Raw genomic sequence first — 12685 nt, forward strand, 5'->3', positions numbered from 1 at the left:
AGATTCATGATGATGCGTTTCCTTGCTCTGAAAGCAAATTCCACTTGTAACCCTTTAGTTTCTTCTATGAGAGTAAAAAGTACTTAAGATGGGGGATATTTCTGGAATACTCTCTGCTCTGATCATCTTTTTGTATGTTGTCTGGACCTGGATATTTTATAAATGACTTGATGTTTGATCTGACATTCAAGTAGTCATCTAAAGAAAGGCAACAAAACTAAATCGATAAGCTGGACAAAGCCATTGATCCCAGAATAAAGATCGTCGATAGTTCTTCTGGTTGACAGCTCAGGTCTGTTTGAGGGTTTTAATAGATTTTCCTTGTCTTGCTCTTTCTTCTTCTTGCCCGTTAGCTGCGGTCAATGATTCATCGGGTAAGGAATCTGCCTCGTGTCACTTTGCAGGACAGCTGTCACTCTCCTTCTTGGCACATCAGCGTGCATCAACGAAGAGGAAAACGGCAGTTGGATCGATTGACGTTAATTATGCGGATGAAATGAGGGTTGGTGCACGTTGCTGTGTTCCTCCTCTAAAGGAGTCGATAAAGGTCAGGCAATTAGTTTCCCCCATCTTTTTTCTTTCTTGTGGGGGATTCAGTAATGTCACTCTGGAGAGAAAAACTGCATCTGCATCACCAGACAAATCACAGGATTAACTTTATGCAATCTGAACAGAGACTGAACAAGAGCCTCAATTGGGACTAAAACAGACATTGACTAAAAGTGGTGTAGGTGTTATTGGAAAGGTGTTTTATTAGTGAAGAATTATGGTACAGCTCAGAAGCTTTCTACAGCGCTACAAAGCTCAATTTAACTCAATCGAGATGTTCTTTAACTCGTTTCATTTTGGAAATAAATTAATTAGCAAAAAGTATACTTGTCGAGAAGGTTCTCTTTTGTTCTTAGGGTCCATTCGCATCAGCCCTGTTCAGTCCACTTTAATCCAACTCCAACCCATTTGTCTAGAAAGTTCGGTTTGTTTGGGGAGGTGTGAATATGTAAATGAAGCCTGATGTGAACCAAAAAAACTAACTCTGATCCACCAACAAACATTGATCTTAGTTTGGTTGAAGTGAACTTTGTTGCACGTGAAGCTCAAATGCATGTGAACACCAAGGAGACCAGAGATCGCTCGAAAAGCAGGAAGTGTAAAGCAGTGCGCAGATAAAGCAGTACCCATAGATACTTTCAAATCAATGTATGATTGGCTTCATGAGAGAAAAGGTGGAATGACTTATGACAGGATCTCGCATATTTGGATAACTTAAAGCAGCATGCTGGGATTCTCTTTTTAGCTTTGTCCCCTGCACTGTCCATTAAATGAATAAAAAACGGACCGCTAGCTTAATGCTAACGCCAATAGAAACCCGGACCGCTAGCTTAATGCTAACGCCAACAGAAACCCGGACCGCTAGCTTAATGCTAACGCCAATAGAAAACCGGACCGCTAGCTTAATGCTAACGCCAATAGAAAACTGGACTGCTAGCTTAATACTAAATCCTATGGAAAAATTATACAAATGTCAACGGTTATCATTTTCAAACGGGCAAAACATATAAAACTTATTTTGTTCAATAAACAATATTTACAATAAGATAGGTTCAGTATCAAGTTATAGCAATTGAACATAAACATACACTCACAAGCAAATGTCTTCCTGGCCGTATAATACAGGGTAAGAAAAGCGTTCAGTTTCCTCAAACAGCTTGAAACAATAAAAGTACAAAACAACACTGACCACTAAAGATGTCATCCTCTCCTCGGTACAGCTGACAGAACAGTATATTCCGCGTTGTGGGAACTTAGTTTTACTTCATGCTAAAAGTCCAGACCAGTTATGAACAGAGATCCATCTTCATAGAACCAGTTACACTAAATGTTTTTAAGATCGCTTTTAATGGTTTTGAGAAGGAATCTGTCTATATGTAGAAAGTCACACTTGTTTTTATTAAGAAATTTTTTATTTAGGAAATTATTTTCTTAATTTCTTTGTCTTAATTTTTTATGTCGACGTAAACAAAATCTACATAATAATTTTGGGGAAATGTGTCTTGCGGTCGTGACATGTGACGTCACTTCCTTCTTCACCAGACCGTTCATGGCTATAATGGTGAAAGGTGAGTTCTCACTGAGTTTCTGTTGAATCTAAAAGTTGCTGTGGGGACAAAATGTTTTTACAGTCTTCTAGCTAACGTGATTGTAAGATGTTAGTTAAAAAGTTTAGTATATCATTTTGCGGAGAATGTAATGATTTTGTCGAGTGCTAGGCTTTAATGTTGCTGCTCATCTATGAACAAGCCAAGTGCTTTTCCTGGCTGTTTTTTTGTCCTGCTGAGCTGTTTAATTCCATTGTGTGCAAGTATGTTGTCATTTATCTGTCTTTTTTATTCATCTTTATCTTTGATTTTATATATTTTCATAATATGCAAATTGTTATGAACTTCTTTTATTTATCACAAGGATCAGCCAGTGGTGTGTTTCTTTTAATTTTATTTGTTCTGTCCTGATGTAAATTAGGTAAAATGCTTACTTATATTAACATTTAATGCTAAATACTGTGATAAAAGACCAGATGACCAGATATTTTATGTGTGAAGCTGCAGCTGCTACGAAAGCAGCAAATATTGAAAACAACATAATCTAGACTCATAATACGCTACGCATATACCTTACTCACCTCAGGATGCTGAATGATTGAAACTGAATGTAAGTGCATCGCTTACTTCCTGGTTAGATTATTATCTGACCACCTGGGAGCACTTAGGTAATGCCATTCCCATTTGTTAATTTCATTCTTTCAATATGGAAAAAAGCTGTGAGATAACATGAAGTAAAAGTAACGTACCTGGTCATTGTGCAGCAGTACACTGTGAATTCCTCACCATTGATCCCATGTTACTGAGAACAGGAGCACATTAGAAGTGACATATATTTTTCAAAAACATGAACCATTAAATATTCATTTTCTCACATTTAGACATACAATTAAAATCAACTCAAACATCTACATAATCTAATCCATAAAAAATACTGTCAGAATGGCAACAAAACAGGGCCTGCTGTACATTTGTTGAACCACTTCCCATTTCCCCTGAGAGAAATTCATCTTTCAATGGTTCTAAGATTAAAGCCACAGAGCGTATCTCTGACCAGGCTCTTCTCTGCAGAGGCCATATCCAATGCATTTCAACACTCCAGTGACATTGTATTCGTGAGAGAGATCCTAATTTTCCTCTGTATGGAAAACATCCTTTCAACCAGAGCTGTGGTCATGGGCGTTTGATGAGGGTTTTAGGCACAGTTTCACTCTTTGAGACGAGGTCATGAAGACTGAATCTCCATAGTTTGAATGGAAACATTAATATCAGACAATATTCGTTTTAATATCAGTTCTGGGACTGTGTTGACTAGTTATGTGAATGTTTAATGCCGTTCTAATAATCTCCCATCCCTCTCTTAAAAATAAATAAAGAAAAAGATCATGCTTTGCGGCTCCTTGTATATTTTTATTTTGGCAGTTAAAGACATCAGGAGACCCTGTGAACCCATTTTTATTCTTTGTGAATTGGTTTTGTTGCAGGAGAAAAAACCTTTACATGAGCTGGCTAAGCAAACACTTTCAGGCTTGGATGAATAAATAAAGCCATCATTTGACAGCATCAGAGGAGAACGCGCTGTGAATGAATATGGAAAATTAAAATGTCATAAGAGAGGCATGTTGACTCAAATACTGAGCAAGAAGAAAAACCTTTATTAATATTAAAAGGACAAACGACAAGTTGACCATGTTGGCCTGAATATTATGTAATTTTCCTATCAACCTGAAAGTTGTTTGTGCATAAAACTCAAAACTACTTAAAAATTATATATCTTTATTGTATATTTCACCTGTGGAGGTCACCATTTCTTTACCTACACAATGTATGTATGTTAGCCATGACGAGGTTAGGTTGTAGTCTATAGACTAGAAGCTATAAGCAAAACACAAGAAGGTGTAGATCAGGGGTGTCAAACTCCAGTCCTCAAGGCCCGCTGTCCTGCAACTTTTAGATGTGCCTCTGCTGCACCACACCTGAAACGAATAATTAGGTCATTAGCAAGGCTCAGGAGAACCGATCTACACAGGGTGGAGGTAATTAAGCCATTTCATTCCACTGTTTTTTACCTGTGGCACATCTAAACACTGCAGGACAGCGGCCCTTGAGGACTGGAGTTTGACACCCCTGGTGTAGATACTAACGAGGGCGGCTCAGAAAACATCAAACGTTTCATATTCCATTAAACCTGAGATAACTTTTGAAAAACAAACATGATCAGCTTGGTATCTACTGTTAGAGCTAACACTGTCAGCCATTGGTAGGAGCCAACACCAATAGCTAGCACTAGCATGATTAAATGGAGCTAAAACTGTTAGATGTAGCTAATGACATTAGCTAAAGCTAAGAACATTAGCTAGAGCTAAAAACATTAGCTAGAGCTAAGAATATTGGCTAAAGCTAAGAACATTAGCTAGAGCTAACACAGTTAGCAGGAGTTGACATAATTAACTAGAATTAACATGATTAGATGGAGCTAACACCATTAGCAAGGGCTTACACCTTTAGCTAGAGGTAATGCCGGTTGCAGAAGCTAATACAAACCAGAGCCACCTGGAAGCTGCTGAATCAGTGTTTAAAGTGACAATGAAGCATCTTTGTCTTTCTAACAAACCATTTTTTGATCCTGATGCTAATGATAAACAGCTACAGTTAGAAACTGGAGCTCTTTGTTGCGTATGCTCTCTTTTCTGGTTAGCATTTCCAAGCAGCAGCAGCACAAACACATGTAATCATTTCACAGGATAAATGCTGCTTCATTTGGCTTCATAATGAATATTGAACTTTGACACTAATGATGCATTATTCTAATTATAAGCGAATAAAGAGACTAACCTTCCTGAGCTCCTGTTATGATTCATGAGAAAATTCAGTGTGTCTGACAGTGGCTAACGGTTGACAGAGGTTCTGTTTGCAGAGACAGTTTATGGTTTTGAGAAAAATGCTTCATGATTATCTAAATAATAAAAACTAGCAGCACAGAGTCCAAGAGTTTGAGCAAAAGTCCCACAGCTTTAATGCTGGGATGTTTTGACAACATTCATTCCTTCAGTTAACAGTAATGACCAATGGAGCCATGCTAAATGCCAGACTCATGAATTTCAGGCTTTAAGAAACTTTTCCTTCCGTTTTTACTTTGGTGTTTTATTTATAGTGAATAAATGCAACAACTCAACTTCTAAGAGACAAATATAAGATTTGATCTGCCCCGACTGCTCTGAACTTACTTCCATTTCACTTCCCTGTTTGTTTTTAAATTATTGAACAAATTTGCAACGTCTCACCTGCCATTTCTCTTCACTTTGTGCTTCCAAAAAGGTCGTTGAGGTCAGCTGAGCAGACGATCTCAGAAGAACCGAGGATGATTCTGCACCATCTAAGGCGAGCTGAGTTATGACTTTTAATTACTCTAATTTTAAATATTTACTGTGTTTCATTCGGGTTTATTTCTGTGCTATTTTGTGTGGCCATCACGTTCAGCAAAGTCATTAATAACTCACTTTTTTGTTAGTTTAGTATATTTTGAAAAAAGTTGGATCAAGAATGATAATACTGTGTGTACCATCCAATTTAATACCGAAGCATTGAGTCTGACATTCAGTCGATTCTATTTTTAACGTTTCGGAGTCTGAAGACTTTACTGTGTTTGAGTTAGAAGGTGGAGCAGAGTTGACATTTGAAACTTGATTAAATAAAACCACATCTTGAACAAGCACACCAATCAGATGTAATAAATCTAATAAAAGACACAGTAAAGGTCTGAAGAAAGAAAAGCAATGTGTTTTACAATAACCAGTTTTATTCTCCCTTCATGAGTCCCTGAACCTTTAGATCAGGGGCGTCAAACTCCAGTCCTCTGCTGTCCTGCAGGTTTTAGATGTGCCACAGGTACAAAACACTGGAATGAAACGGCTTCATTACCTCCTCCCTGTGAACATCAGTTCTCCAGAGTCCTGCTAATGACCTAATTATTCCATTCAGGTGGTGCAGCAGAGGCTCATCTAAAAGTTGGAGGGCAGTGGTCCTCCAGGACTGGACCTTGACACCCCTGCTTTAGAGCCAGTTTTGCCACCAAGTGGTCATCAGTTGTACTACCTCCAATTAACCTGTGGTATTAATTGGTTAATACCTGCAATTAACTGGTTAATACTTTAAATTAACCAATTGGTGAATTAAATAACCAATTGGTTGATTGGGTTTTTGGAGTTAAACTCAGATTAACCAATTAGAGTTTAACGTCCAACTGGCTGAACTCCAGTTGGACGTTAAACTCCAAATGAACCAGGGATTCTGTCAAAACCTCCTTAAATGTTTTGTTGTTTGATTCCTTGTTATGGAGCCTAACCTCTCATTGGCTGCATTTTGATTAAGCTGCACTGGTTACATCATTTCAGCCCATTGTAGTTCTGTAGGTTTTGGTGCTTTTTGATATGGACTGATATGAACATCAAAAGTTATATTTAACGCCTTGATTCTGATTATTTCCACAGATTTTAACATGTTGAATATTTTATTTTACATATAAATGCTCCACCTGGAACCTTTGTATTCATATGTTTCTGGTACGCTGTAAATCTGAGACGTCCGCTAACAACATCAATGGACGACAAAGCTGCTGGAAAACACTATTGTTGTGTTCAACCTGTGCTAAAACAAGCTAGCTTATCGGAGAAGCTAAGCTAGCCTAAAATAGCATCTCAGTGCTAAACATGTAGCGGCTAGCTAGCTCCATGAATGATCAAATGGGTGTAATAGATATTTGAACCAATTTGCTGGTTGAATAACCTAAATAACAGATTAAAATCCTTAAATATCTTTGTTATTGATGCCATATGTTTATTTACTCAATAATTTATCAGCAAAAAGGGAGATTTGAATTGAAAATACAGTAAAAAGAGAACCAATGAGACAATAATGCAGTTACTCTGATATTAGCGCATCTTACTGAGGCGCATCTTTGGAAATATTACCGCCAACATATTACCACCATTTAACAGGCAAATGAAAACCAGAGAGTGGGTGCTATTTGTTTAACAGCAGGAGTGTTTCCAGCCTTGCACTTTAGAGGTTATAATAAGGTTTGTCAGGATGACCGATTGGACCCCTCTGCCACCCTGAGACTCTCTCTGCTCCCTCTGTCCCTGCGTGTCTCCACTTCCCTCAGCCTCTCCATCTTTCTCAGTTTCCCTGTGTTCAGGCTAAAAATAGAAACTGTCCTCATGATGAGCCCAGAAATTAAATGGACCCAGCCTGGCCTCAGCTTGCCTCTTTGCTCTGCATAAATGATAGGAAGCGTTCCCACTGGCAGAACCCCCTCTGTTCCAGACGGCACCACTCGCGTATCGGAACCATTTTCTCCTTTTGATGCACAATAACATTATAAATTAATCAGTGCAAACGGAGATGTTTTACAGCTGCATTTTCTCATGATTAGCATTAATGTCACTTTCATTTCGACCATTTGAACAGTTTTGGGTTTGTGTTTTTTTGGGTGGGGGGCTAACTGTACATTATTTTGAAGTTTTTCACATGCTTTTATATCCAGAGGAGGTAAAATTATACTGAGAGAAGAGCTGCACTACTGCAACATATTAATACTCAGATAAAAGTAAAACGTAGTCATATAAGAAATTATTCAAGTAAAAAGTATTTGGTAAAAATTTACTGGGTAACTGACAAATTATCAATCATTTAATATTTAAAAATACATCATCTTAATACAAAGTTAAGTGGAGATGTAGGTATGTTCAGGACGAAAATAGTAAGAATTCATATAAGTAATAAAAAATAACAAAATCAGCAAAAGGAAATATTTCCAAATCAGTTTCTTTCAATAAAAACTTCTGAAACTTGAATAAAAACTGCAGGTGTGTGTCTCTGTTTGGTGGATTTTAGGTTAAAACATGTTTGTTTTTCATTCAGTGGGTAGAAAATCCAGAAATTTTACTCAAGTAAGAGTAAAAATACTTCATAATAAAATTACTCAAAGTATACAGTGTAATAAAAGTATTTTTTTTTCCAAAAAGTAAATAATAAATTGAGGAGAGTTTTATAAACGTAATAATTTTGTGAAGTCTGTTGTCCTGTTTTGCTCCCAGCGGTGCTGAATTTCACCAAGTGGATAAAATACTGAGGAAGGAAAACCTCCGGCTGACTGGTTTTACGTAGCTGGTTGCTAAAAATAATCCAGATAATCCAAACCAGCAGACGCCCTTCTGCTGATCCGCTGGTAATTATTTTCTGTAGCTTTTTAGCATTTTTGCTGATTCTGAAAATGTTTAGTAAACTTAGCTTCTCCTAAATAAGCTTGTTTTAGGTCAATAATTCTTGAATATAAATAAAAAAGTACTTGTTCTACTGGCAGGTTTTTTCACTGGAGAAGGGGGAAAATTTCCCAGTTGAACAAGTACATTTTTAAAATCTATATTCAGAAATAATTGACTTAAACCAAACTCATATATCTTGTTGAAAAGTTACTTTTGAGGTTTTTTTGTCTTATTTCAAATGCACTAAGATATTTGCAGTAGAAACTAGTCTTAAATACGTGGCCATATTTTGTGTTTTTGCAGTGTAGAGAAGTTTTCCTAAATGTGGAAAACTTTTTCTTCAGACAATCCTGAAGGAAAATCCAGTTTATTTCAGCAGAGATAATGACATGCAGAACAAGAACCAACATTTCTACAGCCAAAGTTTCCATGTTCAGAGTTTAATAATTCAGCTCATGTTAGTTCACTCTGCTTTAACTTTCATTCTGTTTTTAATTAAACTTGCGCTGTAATTTTCCAGGGTAATTTGACATTTATGCATTCTTTATTAATTGATCAACTGGAAATGGTGAGAGATAAAAACATATGCATTAAATATGTCAGCTCTGAAGTGCCTCCCTTCGCTGGAGCAAATAAAAACAAGCTTGTGTTGCAAGTTTGAGTTTTAGATTTGACCCAAATGTGTCTGACAGCTTGTGACTTCCGGTGGGGCCGCAGGCGTCGGTAATAAAGCTGAGTAAGAGTTCTGTTGCGCGCGCTGAAAGTACAGGCGCGGCGCAGTCAGGCGAACACGCTTCAGTTTGATGATCTGTAAAGGTAGCCGGGATAAATCACCGGCAGCATCTGTCGCCGCGCGTTATCTCCCGTCACATCCTCGTCAGCAGACTCACAGATGTTCGACGAGATCAGTAAATAAATAAGGAAATAACGGTACAGCTTACAGGATCAGATACCAGAAACAACCCTCCAGCTTCTGCAGGAGGAAAATTAACAGCTTATCACGGTGGAGTTTAGATAAAAGCTACGTTCCCTCTGGCTAAAGTTGGGAAAATCTGCAGTTTTTTCTATCAGACTCCTCACCATTTGCTGTTCCTGCCGTTTCTGGCAGAAACATTTCATTTGTCCTGTTTTCATATGATGAGTCCAAATAGAAGAACGAAAAAGTGAAAAATACAAATTTTGCATAATAGATCCGTTTTAATATGACTGACAAAACGTGACTTCTCTTGTTGGAAAGCCAGAGTGTTTGCTGAGTGTTTCCAAGCTCTTAAAAAACATTCTGGCTGGTTTTTGGTGATAAGTTAATGTTTTTTGGTGTTTGGAAAATGAGTCATTCCACAATGAGTGAACACGTCATTCCAACGTGTTGAATCCATAGTTCTGATGTAAAATGGCCGACTATTATTTCCACAAAACGCTGCACAAATAGCCGCTACCAAGTGGGCGGGGCTTGTTCCTCCAACGCCTGAATAAGACGCCGACGTCTCCTCTGATTGGCTGAATTATGAATATATCTCATGTCACTGTTAACATGATTTTTAATGACTTGTCGTGTGAACAAGCTTTTTCACATGAATTTAGTTTAATTTATTTAATGGAAACGGCGCAATTGCAAAATTGTTTTCTTTCCAACATTAGTGGAATACAGACAAATATCTGCCCATATTTGTAATGGAAACAAAGCTACTGTAAATAAGGAGCACTCGTTGCTATCAAACTGCATTTCTGTCAAATATTGTAGCTATTCAGATATTTGGATTTACACAGATTAATCGGTGGAACACCAACAGTTCACTCTGTGTGTGTTTGGTGAAACTAACTTTTTAAAGTTCAGCCTTCCAGTCGTTGTTCTCTGTTCTTTGAGAGCCGCTTTGCTGGCCTGCAGGAAAGCGTCGTACGTTGGGCTTCGGGTCGCTCCCCGCCTGCGCCAGGCGGCCGCTGAGCGTCAGACAGATTGTTTCAGTCTGCTACAGTGACTCTCAGTGTTCGCCGTTCTGCTCGGCCTCTCCCAGCCAGTCTGACACACTTCCACCTGCAGCCCTGCTGGACTCGCCCGGCCGGCTGCTTCCTGCCCTCACAGAGGAGCTTTTACCACAAATATCACAGCTAAGGTTAACAAACCCGTCTCTGCAACTTCAACATTTTAGGTTTCAAATTGAGTAATCTGTGTAACTTCTAAGTACGTTAATATTTTTCTTTTCTGGTCCGTCTGAAAACGGAGTCTGAGTTTATGGGTTTGCAGTTCATAAGTTTTTTTACCTCTTCCTACTTTTTGAACATGTTAAAATTACTTGTTTATGTCTGTTACTTTATTCTGCTGTCATGTTCAAAATACAAAAAACAGTAAAACGTATCGGCGAAGATCTGAATTTTTCTTCTTGCGTTTCTGTTTGGAAATGGAGCAGCATAGTAAATTTCTTCTAGTTATTTAAGTAACATTTGAAGAACATTTCCTTCTAAATCTATTCTTGCTGTTTAAAAATGCTAAAAACATATTGATGTTTTCTGATCAGTAAAATTTGTATATGTGGAAATTTGGGCTGATACCGATACTAGAATTGTTTTTACAAATAATAATCAATATTTTCCTTTATTGTATAAATGTTTTCCAACCTCATCAACAGACAGCAACCATTTGGAAATCAATCAATATTATCAGTTGTTTATATTGACCCTGTTTCACTTATCAGACAAATACAGAGATATTGAAAAATGACCAATATCGACCGATACCAATGTTAATGCCGATATTTTGTGCATCACTAAATAAAATATGAATGAATTTAAATCTATTTTAAGGCAGAAATGCTTAAGTTTTAAGCCATGTATGTTTTTAGGAAGTTGCTTTTGGTAAAGCTAATTTCATACGTCAGCTGGGATAAAGTAAAGCATTTAAAGCCTTTAATCTTTCCTCACTGTGCTGCTTTTAAAAGAGGTGAAACATCTTTATACCATTTGAACACAAACTGGACTCCATAACCTTGGATCATGATGAGAGTTGATGCATTATTTAAGCTAAAAGCTTACAGTACCACACAGTGGAGTGGGGATTTTAAACATTTACATCCAGTCTTAAATAATAATACTGCAGCCAAGTTCAGGTCAAAACTAAGATTATTGTTTCACTGGGTGTGAGATTATCCATCAGAGCAGCGGATAGTCAAAAGTTGGTAGTTATGTCTTTCATGTTGTTGTCACTGTGATCCACAAGGTAATCAATTACAGGGCGGCAATGATCCTTTACAGACTGGATAAAACTATATCATCTGTAAATGGAGGAAGTATCTATTCTCCATTCACTTTCAGAAATGCTCTAATCGTCACCTACCCAGTTGGTTCTGGAGGAAACCAGGGAACCAATGAAAACCCACAGATGCATAGAAAATAACTTCCCAAACCTGGAATCAGTAAATTAAAATGATAAATGTAGCTGAAATCTGAGCACATAACTTCCATTAGCTGTTCTGTATGAGCAACATTAGCAAATAATGAACCAAAGAAACAAACAAACCCAGAAAAAGGTCAGCTGGGTCCAGCTTAGTTCGATAACAGAAAAGTATCTGCTCAAGTAGCCATGTTTTATTTACCCAGCTGGCCAGAAAAAACTCACAACAACAACAACAGCAGCGCAAAGAGCCATTCAGAGACGGTATGTTAATCAGCTGGTATTCAAATATACGATGTAAACAACCTGAAACATGTTCAAACAACCTGAATGCAAAGTGCTATTTAAAGCACGGAGTCGCTTCTTTAAGATTTCACCAAGTATATTTAGTAAAACAAAAACCACTATTTTCTCAAAGAGCTTCTTTTGGTGTTGCCCTGCGACAGACTGGTGGCCTGTCCAGGTGACCCCGCCTCTCGCCCGAAACGTCCGCAGGAGAGGCACCAGCACCTCCGGGCCCCACTAAGGGACAGGGGTGATAGAAAACGGATGGATGGATTCTTTTTGTTTTCCAACCTGACAGTTTGGTAGATTTTCTTTGGTTGGGGGCCAAAATTGCTACATTTGCTTCATTTCCAGTTGCTGTGGTTCTAAACCAACCAAACCCTTTGAGCAACCAGTTCCCCTCCTTGCCTGTGGGGGCGCTGCGCCAAGAAACAATGAAAGAAACGACATGAAAACCTCTGAAAAAGACACCCTTCTTAACAAAACGTAAAAAAAAAGGTTTTAGTGGTTGTAGGATTTCTCTTTTGTCTTTGGCTAAAAGCCAAGAGTCATTTCACCCGCTAGCCATAAGCTAGCATGTTTGTTTTGGTTGTATTTACCAGTGGTGGGAAGTAACGAAGTACAAGTACTTCGTTACTGTACTTAAGTACAGT

The sequence above is a fragment of the Poecilia latipinna genome, unplaced genomic scaffold (assembly GCF_001443285.1).
Source record: "Poecilia latipinna isolate Pla-1442-1.1 unplaced genomic scaffold, P_latipinna-1.0 Scaffold1864, whole genome shotgun sequence".
Lineage (NCBI taxonomy): Eukaryota > Metazoa > Chordata > Actinopteri > Cyprinodontiformes > Poeciliidae > Poecilia > Poecilia latipinna.